This window comes from Eupeodes corollae, chromosome 2 (assembly GCF_945859685.1).
Source record: "Eupeodes corollae chromosome 2, idEupCoro1.1, whole genome shotgun sequence".
In the NCBI taxonomy this organism is placed as follows: domain Eukaryota; kingdom Metazoa; phylum Arthropoda; class Insecta; order Diptera; family Syrphidae; genus Eupeodes; species Eupeodes corollae.
Genome location: NC_079148.1, coordinates 14,086,898 through 14,103,969, shown reverse-complemented (window position 1 = coordinate 14,103,969; position 17,072 = coordinate 14,086,898). Strand labels below are relative to the sequence as shown.

At 33.0% G+C, this 17,072-nt stretch overlaps 1 protein-coding gene across 2 annotated transcripts in view; it reads right to left on the bottom strand.

The window, feature by feature from the left end:
- The window catches only part of LOC129947156 (NEDD4-binding protein 3-B), a 70,686-nt gene that overhangs the window by 35,288 nt on the left and 18,326 nt on the right, over positions 1-17,072 (bottom strand). For both annotated transcript variants that reach the window (XM_056057605.1, XM_056057604.1), the window contains exon 2: positions 10,592-10,631. The gene's annotated coding sequence lies outside the window, so the exon portion shown is untranslated. The remainder of the gene's footprint in view (positions 1-10,591; positions 10,632-17,072) is intronic.

Here is a 17,072-nt window from a genome sequence, read left to right as displayed (position 1 = left end):
AGAGTCAGACATGAGTCACACACATCAGTGCCATAATGGGGGAGCGCACATATTACAACGCGTCCCGCATCGCGTCGTCGACGACGAAGTCGCCACCATAGCCGTTGTTGTGGCTTCGTCGTGTTTCGTATTCATTCATCGCTTTGCTTTGCTTTGCGAATACTCATATGAGGGGAAAAACTAAAAGGGAACTAGTTGTATTTTCATGGAGCCATTTTGCAATTTCATGCACCTACTCGCAGGATCTTTTGTGGCAAAGATCATAGAGTTTAGAGTGCTTGATGATTGTGATGATGGTGGCCAAGTGTTCATGTCGGGCTTTGGGAGATCTTTTTGAAGCATAAAATAACATGAGCTGCAGCCGCCGCGCCACATTATGTTATTGGTACAAAAAACTAAAAAACACGTAAGAACTTCCATGTTTTTCATAGTGACGACAACAAAGATGCCAAATACGATGATGATGACGACGACGACAACGAAGACTTCGATGACTACGACGACGATGGCGATTAGACATTTTGATGATGCTGCTAAATCATGTCCCTTGAGGGTTGATAGAACGGACAAAAGCAAAATCCAGGCGCCACAGAGTCCACCTTTCACTTCGCCGATTGACAGAAGAATTGCAGTTAATTGGCAGCTTTGAGCGTTACGGCGCAACGATGACAGACGACGACAACAACGACGCGGTGTGGCGCAGCGTGGAACCATCATCAGGTAAAGTTCTTCTACAAAGAGTAATATTCTAAGGAAGAATTAGAAGAAAAAATAAAAATACCAAAGATCACTTTTATGGATTTTCAATGGTGTTAAGAAATTTGATTTTTTTGTTTCGTGGACAAATTTATAAAAATATAATAAAAATATCATCACGTACGAGTAGATGCGTTTAAGAATTTCATTGGGTTATTTGAAAATTCTAAAGTGATTGATATTAGTGGACCTGTGACTTAAAATTGTACATTAAGCTGGCAACAGATGACTGCGTTAAATTGCTTCGTGTAGAAGGGCTCGGTAAATTCCAATTTAGTCGGAAATCCATCAAGCTAAATTTTTAGTTCGTGTATAGCCAACTTGCTTTGTTCCTGAGATGAATTTATTCAAAAATGTGAACTGCTAACCTCTTGGGCTTGCGCGTCTACCGCCAGCTTGAAGGAATTTTTATGACAGAAACAACATGGGCTAAGAAAAGTGGTAAGAGTTGCGTTAATCGAATTTGAAAAATTTTCGCCAAAACTTTTTCAATCCTAAATCCTAGAATTTTATACCATCATCTTACAATTTTTAAAAGTGACAATTCTCACTTTCGACTTTGACATTTAATGAACTGTCAATCTATGAGAGAAAATGGAAACGGAAAGACTTCAAAAACCAAACAAAAAAAACATGAACTTAACGAAGACAAGAGCTTTAACTGCTTCAGATGTCGTAATCGTTAACGAAAAAAATCATTGTATTCAAAAACATTATGTTTCTTAATTTGAATTGAGAGTTTAATATAGGTTTGAGTTGAAATAGGGTTCAGGTTGTAGAAAAAAAAACTGAAGGAAGATTTGCTTCTATTTAAACATTAGCTTTGGCTCAATTTTTCACATTATATTAAACTCTAGCGGTGTAGTTTTTCAACTAATTTCTTTCTTACAACAAAGTAAGAGCTAGAACTTGTAAGGGTTTTTTATTGAACTTTTTAAATTGTTAATTCTAGGATTTTATCGCTACGTCTTAAGCATCTTGCACATGAGCTACGAACTGCGAACTGCGAACTATGGATGTTCGCATATTTTTACTTTACTTTCACATGAGCGTTATATCTATTCGCAGGCAACGACGAATTGTCAATTTATAATTACCCTTTTCAACAAACAAAACAGGAGTTGTATAATTTTGAGGTTAAGTTGATCTCGAACAATTTATTTGTTGCAGTGTGGATGGTATGTGGAACGCGAATAGAGTTTGACAGTTCGTAGCAAACACACTGCAATTCGTTATTACCAAATTGTTTTTACAAAATTTTCTTATTATAGAGAACAAAATGCAAATTTTATTATCCTAACATAAGTTTGAATTGGTTTTTTAAACGGTGATTTTTTAAGAGCTTGAGAACTTTAAAAAAAAAAAACGCATAAAATTTGAAAAATCTCATCGATTCTTTATTTGAAACGTTAGATTGGTTTATGACATTTACTTTTTGAAAGTTAAATTTTGGGTAACTTTTTCGAGCATTTCGGCCGGAATAGCCCGAATTTCTTCGGAAATGTTGTCTTCCAAAGCTGGAATAGTTGCTGGCTTATTTGTGTAGAATTTAGACTTGACGTAGCCCCACAAAAAATAGTCTAAAGGCGTCAAATCGCATGATCTTGGTGGCCAACTTACCGGTCCATTCCTTGAGATGAATTGTTCTCCGAAGTTTTCCCTCAAAATGGCCATAGAATCGCGAGCTGTGTGGCATGTAGCGCCATCTTGTTGAAACCACATGTCAACCAAGTTCAGTTCTTCCATTTTTGGCAACAAAAAGTTTGTTACCATTGAACGATAGCGATCGCCATTCACCGTAACGTTGCGTCCAACAGCATCTTTGAAAAAATACGGTCCAATGATTCCACCAGCGTACAAACCACACCAAACAGTGCATTTTTCGGGACATGGGCAGTTCTTGAACGGCTTCTGGTTGCTCTTCACTCCAAATGCGGCAATTTTGCTTATTTACGTAGCCATTCAACCAGAAATGAGCCTCATCGCTGAACAAAATTTGTCGATAAAAAAGCGGATTTTCTGCCAACTTTTCTAGGGCCCATTCACTGAAAATTCGACGTTGTGGCAGATCGTTCGGCTTCAGTTCTTGCACGAGCTGTATTTTATACGGTTTTACACCAAGATCTTTGCGTAAAATCTTCCATGTGGTCGACTAACACAAACCCAATTGCTGCGACCGGCGACGAATCGACATTTCACGGTCTTCAGCAACACTCTCAGAAACAGACGCAATATTCTCTTCTGTACGCACTGTACGCATTCGTGTGGTTGGTTTAATGTCCAATAAAGTAAACTGAGTGCGAAACTTGGTCACAATCGCATTAATTGTTTGCTCACTTGGTCGATTATGTAGACCATAAATCGGACGTAAAGCGCGAAACACATTTCGAACCGAACACTGATTTTGGTAATAAAATTCAATGATTTGCAAGCGTTAGTAAGTCTATTCATGATGAAATGTCAAGCATACTGAGCATCTTTCTCTTTGAAACCATGTCTGAAATCCCGCGTGATCTGTCAAGTACTAATGCATGAAAATCCTAACCTCAAAAAAATCACCCTTTATAATTAAAATGTGTTTTTGTTTGAAATTGACTTTTTTAAATGTATAAAATCACGTTTGTTCGTCCATTCGTTCATTCGTTGTTCGCTCTCATGTGCAAGGCTCTTTACAATATTTCCGTGCAAATTGTCACTTTTGACATTGATTTTTAACGAACTGTCAATCTCAGAAAGAGGCAGAAGCTGTGTTATAACGTGATTTATAAATACTCACATTGAGAAAAACTTAAATAAAAAACTTCGACAATCGAAACGAAAACTATGTAAGTCAGCAACGATAAACATTGTCGCTTATGAACTTAACGAAAATAAAAATTGAAACAATTTAGACTTAAACTGCAAGAGATGTGGTAAACGAACAAGTTTTTTTTTGTATGAGTGTGAAAACAAATTTTTGTAACTAATTATTAATTTGGGTTGATTACATTTAGTTAGCTCTTAACGATTCGTTAAATATTTATGTTAACTAAAACGGAGCAATGTTGTTAGTAGTTAATTTTTTACAGGAAATTAACTGAAAAAACATGAGTACAAAAAAGAGAAGAAATCGAAAACTTGAAACGGAAGAAAGTCAACCTGTGTCTCATAAGTAGAATTTTCTATTTGACATTTCTCTCCATTCTTCTCCTTTTTTTGTATTTTCTCTTTCATATTGTTTCGTTCTTTGAGAAGTATTCGTAAATATCTCCTTTTTTCTGCATTCACATGAGCACGTCCATCGACCAACTAATGAACGAATATTCGTCGATTTTGACATTTCAGCATTATTCACATGAGCACGACCAACGACCAACGAATGAACGAATATTCGTCGATTTTGACATTTCTTTCACATGAGAGTTTTCAATTCGTCGCTAATGAAAGAACAAGAATGATTATTTTAGGTTAGGTACGAGCGATTATTTTATTCGTTGCGAGTGTTGAAAATGTGGAAGGCGAATAAAATTTGCCAGTTCGTATCAACTAAAATTTTTGTTCGCGACAAAAAAATTTGAAAAGTAAAAGTATGCATCATAAATCAAGCAGAAACTATATTTCTATCGTTGTGTTAAGAATTTGTGTGGAAATATGTCTTGAAACGTATAGAAACTCACATTTGTATTTCGTTAGTCGCGCTCATGTGAATACTGCTTTATACGAACGATGAAAATGGATGCATGCCACACTTCAAACATTTATTAGTGCAGATTGACATTTCTCTCCACTCTTGTCAGCTCAGTTGCTATTTTTTATATAAGCATAACATAAACTGTAAAAGAAATTAATGAATTTATGCAAAACAAAAAATTGAAAATCAAAGAGAACTGTCAAACCAGGTTCATGAATCTAGTCATAGACACACCATATAAAGACTGGAAACCAATCTGTCATTCTGGTTTGCCTACAAGCTGAAACGTCAATTTTCACGCACCCTTAAGTCTAACATCAATTCCCCACAACTAAAGTCAATTCACCACCCTCTAAAGTCAATTCACCACGAAAATAAAGTAGAGTGATGGGAAATTATTTAGGGGAGGCACTAAGTGGCTACAGGGACATTAGATATTGCATTTTTTGGGAATAGTACAATAACTCAGCGACAAAATTTAATGAAGAATTTATATAGAACATTAATTATTAAAAAAGGTTTTTCCTTATTGACCGCAAAAATCTTTTCGTTGTTTTTAAATTTTAATCCCTTTTATTCAAAACGTATGCATTTCGGTTCTCATCTGCGGAACCATCATCAGTGGATCATAGTTAAACAAAAACACAATTCCAATGTTTGTATTTTGTTATCTACAATGTTTAAAAATACAAACATGGGAATTGATTTTGTCATTTGAAAGCTAAAATCAAATCTAAAGTTCTCACCACAGCAATTTAATAAAAAAAATATCTGTCAAAAAAAAGTAAATACACCGCATCGAATTCTTGTTGGATTTTACATTTCAAAATGGACGTAATGTCAAAATTACAAATGCAACAACGTAAACAAATGGGTTTTGGAGGGTAAAACGTACGAAAGATTCCTTTATATGGTGTGTCTATGAATATAGTTTCATAGCGTGCATGCAAATCTTCATACATCGTTAAATATTCGGTCAAAAATGACGTTTGTTAAAATGACATCAAAATGTGAAGTAAACATTTATAGTGAAGGTATTTCACTCAAAAATACCATGTGGATGTGGAATTTTTTGCTAATTTAAATTATTATTAACCATGTCTGTACAAACCACATTTTATTCATCTAATTATGCAATATTTAATAAGCACATGAACTTGATTTTTTAAATCTTAATTAAAATCATTTTACTGCACCTTAATGATTTACTAAAACAGATGACGCCACCTTAATATCCAATAAAATATCGTATATTGGAATGTTTTTTTTTTTGTTTAATTAAAATATATAACTACATGTCAAACTAATTTTACATAATTTACTGTTGGTTTAACATTATTTATTTCTTTGGCACGCAGGTACCTATGGACATTTTGCATTTTTAATTTTTAATCACATACAGCGCTAATCCAACGGCAAAAAATGCAACTAGGTAAGTTGTGTGAATTAGTTTAAGTTCTGTGTGAACAATTAGCAAGCAGGTGTCTAAATGAGTTGATATTATCGGTCCATAATTACCGATGTAGTGTATAATAGGCATAATATATATAAACGTCAAGCCAAAAGTACTGCAATAAAAATAAATAATTTTTCTATGGTAACAAATTCACTGTCAAAAGAAAGAATTCAAAGTTTTGTATTATGTTCTTTCATTTTCATCGCTTTGGTTTCGTGTTATATCATTACATTCAACGTATCTGTCAAAACCACGACTTTGACGTTTAAAGAAAAAAATAAACACCCTGTTTGTTATCTTATGGAACGACCAACTGGAATTCCATGCGTTGATTTCCTCATCGTTGAATTTCTGTTGTTTTAGTATATTTTTATGTTATGTTTCACATTAAGCTAAACTTCAACTATTTTTCTAAACCCCTCCATTTTGATGTAATTTTTATTTTCTTTATAACGGCAAGAAGAAAAATATCAGTTTTTATGGTCTCAACAATCTTCAACATAAAGTGCATTTAGAAATTAAAAAAAAATAACTTCCACCATCATCTTTAGTTAAACACAAAAATGTATTATTAATAAAAAGTAATCAAGGGTCTCTTAACAACAATCTCAACAACAGCCGCAGCTGTGGTCCATTACCTTGCCTAATGAAATAATTTATAGCATTTTAATTAAAAATAACGTTCCAAGAGTCTTTAATTTAAAATAGCACACAACATAGATTAAATCGAAGTTCATCACACTCATTTTTTTTAAAACAATAAAATTCAGTGTGAAACATATGAGAATAATATTAAGTGAAATAAATATAAAACAAAAAACAGGAAGCTGCCAACTCAACATTTCTATGCATTTTTGTTTACTATAATTTTGTAATAAAACAACCGCCAATTTTATAATTATATGCATAAGTATTTATTTATACGGCGAGTAGATTGTTATAAACATTTTACCTAGAAAATATTTAACAAAGCAAGTTCAGGTGTCAGAATCGTTTGTATTTGTTATGAATGGATGGATGAATGGCGTGTCGAATAAACATTGTTGCCGACACATATCTCTAATTGTATATACATAATTAATATCTCCGTATCACATGACGGGCAAGCATCACTTAATATGATAATGTGTCTGCTGCATCACATCTCATATCGAGGAGCTATTAAAACTCCTTGTGGGCTTTTGGCAAAATTATAAATTATACAGCCTCACAACGACCGACGACACTACGACCGACAAGACGCCACGATGTGAAAAGGCTTTGAGAATCAATTTTTAATGATTCGTTTTGAAAGAGGTTTCATGAGAATTTCCCATTCATGTGAGAAGTTATATGAAGGTGCATCACATCAGAAACAACGGGATGATGGGAATGTCAGTTAAGTACCTAACCTTCCTCTATACTTTATCGCAGAAAATGACGTCTTCATGTCATTTCGAGACGATAAAAATGATTTATTAAGAATTATTTGATGGGAATTGAGAACATACACTTCTCGAGACGGACGAACTTGGTGATATGGTGAGGGTGAGTCATGTGAAGAATATTTTAAAGGTGTGTGTTGGTTTTGTTCTTCTATAAAAATAAATTAGGAGATTTTTTTGACAGATAATTCGTGCAAAATGACAGAAATAATGACAATTCGTCATTTGAGAAGATTTTCTGCTTGTCCATTTTTCAAAACATTGTTAACTAGACTTGAATTTATGAGCTCATTATAAGGGAAACATAACTGTAGTAAAACTTTGCAGCAGTGTTTATTATTGTGTTTGAAACTTAAGGTTCCCAAGGTTTCAACATACCAAGCCCATGACTCATGATTAAATATTTTTTACTCAGACAACATTATAGAAATTGCAATATGGGGGTTTACATGGACGAGCATGCTCGACAGCATTTACATTTATACTGATGTTGTCGAGCGTCATTTTTTTTTTTTTAATTTTCGAATCAAACTGACACAGGATGACGAAAATGATTTTGGCAGATTCAATTATGAATGACATTCTTGAAGCGGAAGAGAAAGAAAAAAAAAAATACAGGAAAAAAAACCTTTGTGGGTAATAAAATGGATTAAGGACAGAAAAAATACTAGATTTTGTTTTGATTCAAGGAGATAACAGGCGCGAATTGAGTTTGAGTTTGAGTTTTTTACCGTCCTTAAAACTGGCATTAAGTTATATTTTCTTATATTTTTCCAGCAACAGTTCCTATCCTTTTAGATTTAATTTTTTGTTTCTATAAATGTCACTTTTTATTTTCCATACCTCCGGTAAAAAAAACTCTTTCCAAAACTCGCTATTATTGGGTATTGTTGCCATTAGGCACTATCTTTCAAAAATCTGTCCAATTACTGGCATATGCTGATGACATAATCGGAAAAACTCAGCATGATGTCAATGGGGCTTTTGTGAGTTTTGCAGCAGAGGCGGCAAAAATGGGTTTAACGGTTAATGAGGGCAAAACAAAGTACATGCTGTCGTCAAGAAAGGACATACAACATCGAGGTCTTGGTCAAAACGTCACCATCGACAGTCGTAACTTTGAGGTAGTCAAGGACTTCGTCTACCTAGGCTCCGCTGTAAACGCAGAAAACAACACCAGCGTTGAGATCAAACGCAGAATAACTTTTGCTAACCGCTGTTTCTTTGGACTACGAAAGCAATTGAGTGGTAAAGTCCTCTCTCGAGGGACCAAAGTGTTGCTATATAAGACCCTTATCATCCCCGTTCTGCTATACGGTGCAGAAGCATGGACTTTTACAAAAGCGGACGAAAACACCTTGGCTCGGTTCGAGAGAAAAGTTCTTCGTGTGATCTACGGTCCCGTATGCATCGAAGGGGAGTGGAGGAGAAGATGGAACGACGAGCTGTACGGGCTGTACAGCGACGTAGACTTAGCCAGAAGGGTAAAAGTCCAACGACTAAGATGGCTGGGTCACGTAGAGCGCATGGAAACCAATGCTCCGGCCCGGAATGTCTTCGAATCCACACCCACAGGACAGCGCAGTAGAGGAAGACCGCGGATCAGGTGGCACGCACAAGTGGAAGGTGACCTCACCCAACTTGGAGCACTAAACTGGAGACATCTAGCTAGGGACCGAGCTAGATGGAGAAGTTTGTTGGGTGAGGCCCTAGTTCACACAGGACTGTAGCACCACCTTAAGTAAGTAAGTAAGTTGCCATTATTTTCGCTTACCGAGCCCGTCTGTTCATACGAGTTGGCTGGTTGAACGAGACTTTAGGTTTTCAAACATTTTTTAAATCCATACAGCATGATGGTCGAGCAGTTGTTTTAGCGTTTTAATGATTGAGAATCTGTAGTTGTCGAGCCATGTTGTCCAGCATGCTCGTCAATGGAAACCCTTATAATGAAGTTAGATTCACAAACGTTTACGGTTCAAAGTTTAACCCGTGGTACATTTATCACTTAAAAATTCTACCTCGAGAACAAATTTCTTACAGGTATGAAAAGTTAAAATTGAGAAAATGTGCAGAAATAAGTAAAATACATTATGTATTTTCATTAGCATGAAAAGTTATAATAGCTGTTTTTTATAGTTTGACAGTTGAAAATGTCAAATTGTGTTGACATTTGAGTTACAAAAGTTCGGTAATTTATTATGAATGGCTTACCGACAGAACAACGATTCCAAATATTGGAAATTTACTTCAAAAAGAATATCAAATTCTGATACTAAAGTTAAAGTTACATTATTTAGTCCATTTTACTGTGTTTACGTATGAAGCTCATTTCTGAATAAATGACTAATTGGATTTGCAAAATTTGAGTAAACCCCATTGGTGCCGCTTACGTGCCGAATGGGAAGATGCTATCGTTACATTGAATGTTGAGCGCTATCCAGCAATGCTGAAGGATTCCCTATTCCCAAAAATGTATCAACAAAATATTGACATTTAGTTTCTACAAGACTTCCCAACTTGACGGCGTGCTTAACCATCAATTTGGCTACAACTCTATTTATTATTATGCCTCTTCCTTACTTAAAGCCACATAAAAAGAAACATTGGAAGCCAATATTCAAACCAGTAAAATGTTCAACCAGCTTAAAAACAACACCTAATACATACACGACCTATCGTTGAAAAAAAAAGTTTGACATTTTTCATTCAGTTTTAACGAAAGTCAGAGTTCAGGAGCTTCATTTTGCTCTCGCGTTAATTCAATTTCAACCACCTGCCCAACTTCATTATCTCTTTCTAACTATTTAATAGGAAAATTGCTTAGGCCTGTCAAACGATTTAAAAAGAATAAGATAACACAATTATAAACGAGATCCGCTCTGAAATGTCACAATATTTAATTTCACACAACTTTCAATCCATTGAAAGTCCCATACAAACCTGCTACTAGCCTCTGTTGCTCCTGCTATATTGTATGAGATCATACTTTATGCTAATTATACATAAAATCTATTTCTACAAGTTCTTTCTCAAAATCAGATAGACATATTGTGTCACTTCAAAAAAAGCTGTCTTTATAATGCTGACATAAAACATTATATTACACGTCATATTGTCCTCTCCTGCTGAAGAATTAAAGTATTTGTAAAATTATAAAAGTTGTTATGTCAAGTAGCCCAACCCAACCCAAACCCAAACTCAAACCAAACTGCTGCGTTGCTTATCGATTTCCAATTGATTTATTCATCATGTTAATTTTAATTATTATCCAATCAATTTACTTACCAATATTATACTAATGCCCGACTGTAAATCCGCCTTAAACCTGTAAGAAAAATTCAAAAGATTAAAAAAAAGAACAACATTTTAGTGTGATATTTATATATTATAATTTCCATCAAGAAGAAATAAAGATAAATTTATTAACATGTCAAATTAAATAACTTAATGCGTAAAGGTCTATGTTTTGGCTTCGCTTATAAATCACACACAAAACTTTGGAACCCCCAGTGAGTTGAAAAAATAACCAAACCAAACCAAACCCAACTAGCCACCAACTATGTAGTTTGTTGGTTTATTTTAAGAGATAATTATTTAAGTTCCAAATTTGTCAAAACATCTATCTACAAAAACTAGCGAGGTTGGAGTTCTGAATGGAAAATCGCTTTTCCATGTTTCTCTTTTGCTGTCATTGAGAGGTGGTAAACTACGCTGTCTTATGACCAAAAACAATTAAGTTATTTTTTACAATTTGTATGATACCAAGTTAGGACAAATAGTAGCTGTCAAAACAGAATGACACTTCTTAAAAGACTCGCCAACTTAAATGTTTACAAGAGTGTAGGCTTTTTTCTGTCAACATTTTACTCACATCAGTAATTTTGGTTGGCTTTGTACCAAAATGTTTATTCTCGCCTTCTTTGAATGGAGGAGCAGCAATTTAAATCAAGTAATATAATAAAACCAAAAGACATGGATATTTACTCAGTTTGGGTGGTAAGGTAAAGTACGTGATTTACCTTACCAACCTACATAATGTTTGATAGAAGCTGGACCCACGCGTTTTCAGGCAGACATTGAGAATATAATAACACATACGTCAAAATTGTATGCATATTAAATTATTCAGATATGACAGATTCAATTTGTTTGATTACCGAGAGAATGGATTGAACTGAGATTGAATATGAACAACTCACACTGAAAAAATTATTATGTAATAAGAGTGACAGTTGACACAAGCAAAGTGGTATAAAAATAGAATGGCCGACAAAGTATCTAAATATCATCAAAAAAAACCTCACTGTATCGTTTCTTTTCCATTAACAAAATGAATATGTTTATATTGATGTGTCAAAAATAAAAAGTTTTGCCGCAAAAAGTGATTATTGTTATTATTTTGTAACTAGATATTTTTTTACTGCTATACTCTCTTAGGCAGCGTTTACACTAAAAAATAAATAAATAAGGTGGCGCAACAGTCCGTTGAGAATTAGAGCCTAGTGACTTACGACTATTAACCTTTCCTGTGTCGATTAATGTTCTCAGGGATATAAGGGTCTTAAGGTGAATCCGAACGCTCAGTTTGACAAGAATTACTGTTGGAGGATCTGTCAAAACTTAAGATGACACAGGCAGTGATTGAACCCAATACCTCTGGCATGACTAATTTTTGATGTCAGATGTCAAACAACTGACAGTTTACTGACTTCCATTAGATGTCAAAGTAAAATCGGCTGTAATGAGTCAAATGAGAAAACCGTCTCATAAAAAACACAGATATAAAAGGACATAATAAAATATACATAAATATAAATAATATTTTTTGCTAATAATTTATTTTCCGTGAGGAAATTTTTTTTTCTTGATTTGTGTTTCAATTTTATACAATTTCAATGACAGATTTCCAGCTGTAAACATTTTCCGACAGAGATTTAATGACAGAAATTTTCAATGATTTCTATAAACAACCTGCCCAAAAATTCTAATGATTGATCAAAAGTATAACTGGCCCCTTAAGTTGCTACTCACGAAATATCTATTTGGCACTGAACAGATTTGGGTTGTTGGATTACTGATTTTTTTAAATACCAAGATGTCTGAGAGTTGATCCATTTATTTAGTATCGGAAAGTTATAATTTGTTAAATAACTTTTAAATTGCTCTACAGAGATCAATCACACAAGACAACATTCATTTCTTCTTTTTTTTTAATGGAACATATTTTTTAGAACGTGTGGAAATTATGACATGTTTTTGACACTTCACTAACATGCAGATTGACATTTAGCAAAAATGACTTGTTTTCAGTTTCATGGACAATAATAAAATCGATTTTTTGACGCTTTGATGATAATTTTTGACACTTCATTAAGATGCATTTTGACATTTATCAAAAACGACTTGTTTTCAGTTCCATGGACAATAATATAATTGATATTTTGATGGTTTGATGATAATTTTTAATGCCATATTTTTGACACTTCACTAACATGCAGTTTGACATTTATCAAAAATGCCTTGTTTTCAGTTCCATGGACGATAATAAAATTGATTTTTTGACGGTTTGATGATAATTTTTTATGGCATATTTTTGACAATTAATTAACATGCATTTTGACATTTATCAAAAATGACTGGTTTCAGTTACATGGACAGTAATAAAATTGATTTTTTGACACATCTTTGACTAACTCCTTTTTTGTAATGGAACATATTTTTTTAGAGAAAGTGACATTTATAAAAAATTACTTGTTTTCAGTTACATGGACAGTAATAAAAATGATTTTTTGGCGGTTTGATGAAAATATTTTTGATGACATATTTTTGACACTTAATTAACATTTAATTTTTATCGTTGGCCAACTCCTTTTTTTGTTATGGAACATATTTTTTAGAGCAAGTAGAAATTATGCAATGTTTTTGACACTTCACCAACATGCAGTTTGACATTTATCAAAAACGACTTGTTTTCAGTTCCATGGACAGTAATTAAATTGATTTTTAGACGGTTTGATGATAATTTTTGACACTTCACTAACATGCATTTTGACATTTATCAAAAATGAATTGTTTTCAATTCAATTGACAGTAGTGAAATTGATTTTTTGGCGGTTGGATGATAATTCTTGACGGCATATTTTTGACTCTTAATTAACATTTAATTTTATATCTTTGTCCAACTCCTTTTTTTGTAATGGAACATATTTTTTAAAGCAAGTGGAAATTATGGCATGTTTTTGACACTTCACTGCCATGCATTTTGACATTTATCAAAAATGACTTGTTTTCAGTTTCATGGACAGTAATAAAATTGATTTTTTGACAGTTTGATGATGATTCCTGAAGAAACTGCCTTTCGTTGGTTTATGATACATTTTATTTGGAAAATAACAACTCTTCTTCCGGATGTAGAATATAGAACAAATCTAAAGGCAGTGAATGTGAGAGTTAAGTTAATTCCCACTTTTATTTGTCGTTAATTGATGTTTTAACTCTCATTTTTCTTTTTACAATAAAATTAACAAGGGGAATTATCACATCAACCAGTAGCTAAGTCCGTGAGAAAAAAAATGGTAAAACCCTACAAGAATCACGAGCCACAGTAAAGAAGGCGACAAGTTGACATAAATAAAATATGTTGTCACCCACTTAGCACAAAAGCGTATACGACAAATTTTAAATTCCGAAATTTATTCAAATGTCCTCGAGACGTTTGTAAATTAGTGAATATCTGATGCCAACGAAAAAAATTCATGCATAACCATTAAAAAGGCTTAGCAAATTAATTTAAATAAGATGCCTACTTATACTAATTTCGATTTTCACCGGAACGGGTTTAATGTTTTGCATATTTTTTTCCAAAAAATGTATTAAAAGCCTCCTCACATAAGTTCAAGTCTCCCATTTTATTTGCCATCAATAAAAAAGTAGAAACATACTAAAAAATAACCGGAATGAAATAAATATGTTTGTTTGCTTCTTTAGAAATCAAACACGATATTGTATACAAAATAACAACATTAAAATTAATAGGTAAAAGTTTTATTTTTCTAAAGATGTCACATGCTTGTTTATCGAACTATGAAACATGTTGCGGCAAATAAAACAAAAAAGCAACATCAACTATCACACTGAGCAAGGAAACATTTTCACTATCACTAACTTCCGACGAGTTACAACGAAGTGAAATTGAGAACTAACGATTTGGGGTTGCAAGGAAGTCGGCCATTTGCAAAAGAAATAACGATGAAGGAGTCATTTTTAAAAGCCATTCAAAGAGGATATTATAATTTCTCTAATTCACTATCTCTTCCCTAAGTTTTTATTGACTGCGTGCATTGATTTGTTGTTAAAAGAAAGGCTTCAGCGTAATCCCCTCGTGTAAACTTAATCCGGGTTTGGTCAATTAGAGTGATCAGCAAACTGGAAACACATTTTTTAACCGATCAGATGTTGCAATTAAAAATTAAAAAACAAAAAAAAAAACAACATAAATATACACAACAATCGTATATTGATTCGAATGTATTTGAATTCGATCGGCTTTGCTTAGCGTTAGCAGCGTTCGGGTATTAATTTATTCAAAAGTGAAAGTGAAGTTGTTGGGCTTTTTATTTGTTTCCAGTTTTTGAAATGTGCTTCATAAAATTGGGTGTTAAAAAACAAGATTATGTGCCTACTTTAGATGCACACTGTTATGCACGCCACCTTGTGGGCGCCACCAACGATGCAATGTGGGGCTAAATATTATGTGATGTATGCACCAAGTCAAGTCAAGCTAAACAAAGCATCAGTTTCTGTTTCGGAGTAAGTTTGAGCGAGATAATCAAAAGATTTCGGTGTTAATTAGGTACAAAACATTTTTCATTGAGAAATTTAAATTATGAGTTAAAAATTAAAAATTGTTGATTTACAAATAACAATTTTGAAGAAGGTCCAGGAATACCTTTTTTTAATTTGAGAAAATTATAAAATTTATGTAATGTTTTGTTACGGAAATTAGGAGTTAATGGCTTTTGTATGGAAAATAATTATCATATATTCTATGCATGTGGGCTTTTTGTAAAGATTATTTAAATAAAATTCAATATAAGATGAGAACTTTCAGTCTATACGAATGTTGTTGTATGTAGCTCTAGATCAAGAGATATAATGTGTAGTTAATGAAGTTTTATGAAGTGATTAGGATTTAAATTTGAAGGGAAAATTTGTGGTTTGTTGTAAATTTGTAACTGATGGTTAGTGTAAGGTTATAAACAAAGTATTAGACTTGTTGCTGTTGGGGTATTTCAAAAGTATGTGGGTATATTAAGTAAATTTATGGACGTTAGAAATATATACATAACTTTATTCTAGAAATATGGATATACACCTTACAAAAAATACATCTAGGGTTTGCGAATAAGAAGTTTGATTTTGAAAAGCCCGCTGTCATCTTTTGACATTTGTCAAGTAAAAACTACGCTCTTACTAAAAATGGAATTGTAAAAAACGCGCAATTTTGCAAGAAAAGTTCCCTGACCGTATTATTTCTTGAAGAAGTTGTCAGAATTTTGTACGGAGATGAACATAAAAAGAACACATTTTTGCTGTCATTGGTTGTCATTATTTAAAATCTTATTTTGAGGTTAACAAGGTTTTGTTCAGTTTGTTGTCAAAATGAAAGTAATGAGTTTTAGTTTTGTTTGCTTAGAAATACTTACTCAAAACTTTTCTTTTAAATCATTTTCAGTTTCTTAATAATGATATCTTTTTAAATAAACAGCTAATTTTTGAGTTTATAATTAATAACAAAATCGTTGAACTGGGATTGTTTCACTTTATGTGTACTGACAGTTGGGAGCAGTTTTACTTTCAATGATCAACTAAATAAATAAATTGTTGATTTTAATCAAGAAATTTAGTTCCAGTGACAGAAATTTTCAAAAAAAAAGTAAAGTTAGTCCAGTTAATAGAGATTTTAACCTAAAAAAAAATCCAACGGTTTTGAAACTTGGCACACTAAGGGATGTCTGATGATGATTCAAAATGAAGTCCCCAAGAATCCGACGTGAGCTCTAGCGGCAGTAAAGAGTAACATGGTGTTTGTTTCAGTTATTCAGGTTTATCTCAAAAACTATTTGTCGTATCAATAAATATTGTTCCACAAAATTAAAGCTCATTAAGTTTTATAAAAAAAAGCATTGATAATTTTGTTCGAATCTGTTACAGTTTATAAAATAACTCTAGCGGCAGTGAAGAGAAACATACGTTTTTTTCGGTTTTTCGGGTTTATCTTGAAAACTATTTGTCGTATCGAAAAATAGTCTTCTACAAAATTAAAGCTTATTAAATTTTCTAAAGAAATATGATATTTTGATAATTTGTTTGTACTAGTTTTAATTTGTAAAATAAGGAAAACATGTGATGATTTTTTTTAAACACGTTGATGACGATTGTGTACCTAAGACCCTAAAAATTTTAAACTAAAGAAAACGAACATTGAAAATAGAAAAAGAAACGCATCGTAATAGAACATAGCATTATATCAGTTGTGCTTCCCAGATCATTCATGTCTCCAATACTGAGCAGCCATGCCTTACACTAAACCAAAAAGGTACGTGATTTTCATGAATATGTGCCTGTTTTTTATGTAAAAATACATAAAAAACGAGCTAAACATCACATTCATGTAATTTAGGTATAATTGTATGAATTCATTCCTACGAATAGGAACGATTCTTATGATTTATGATTCATTCATAAAATGTATAGGTATTTAATA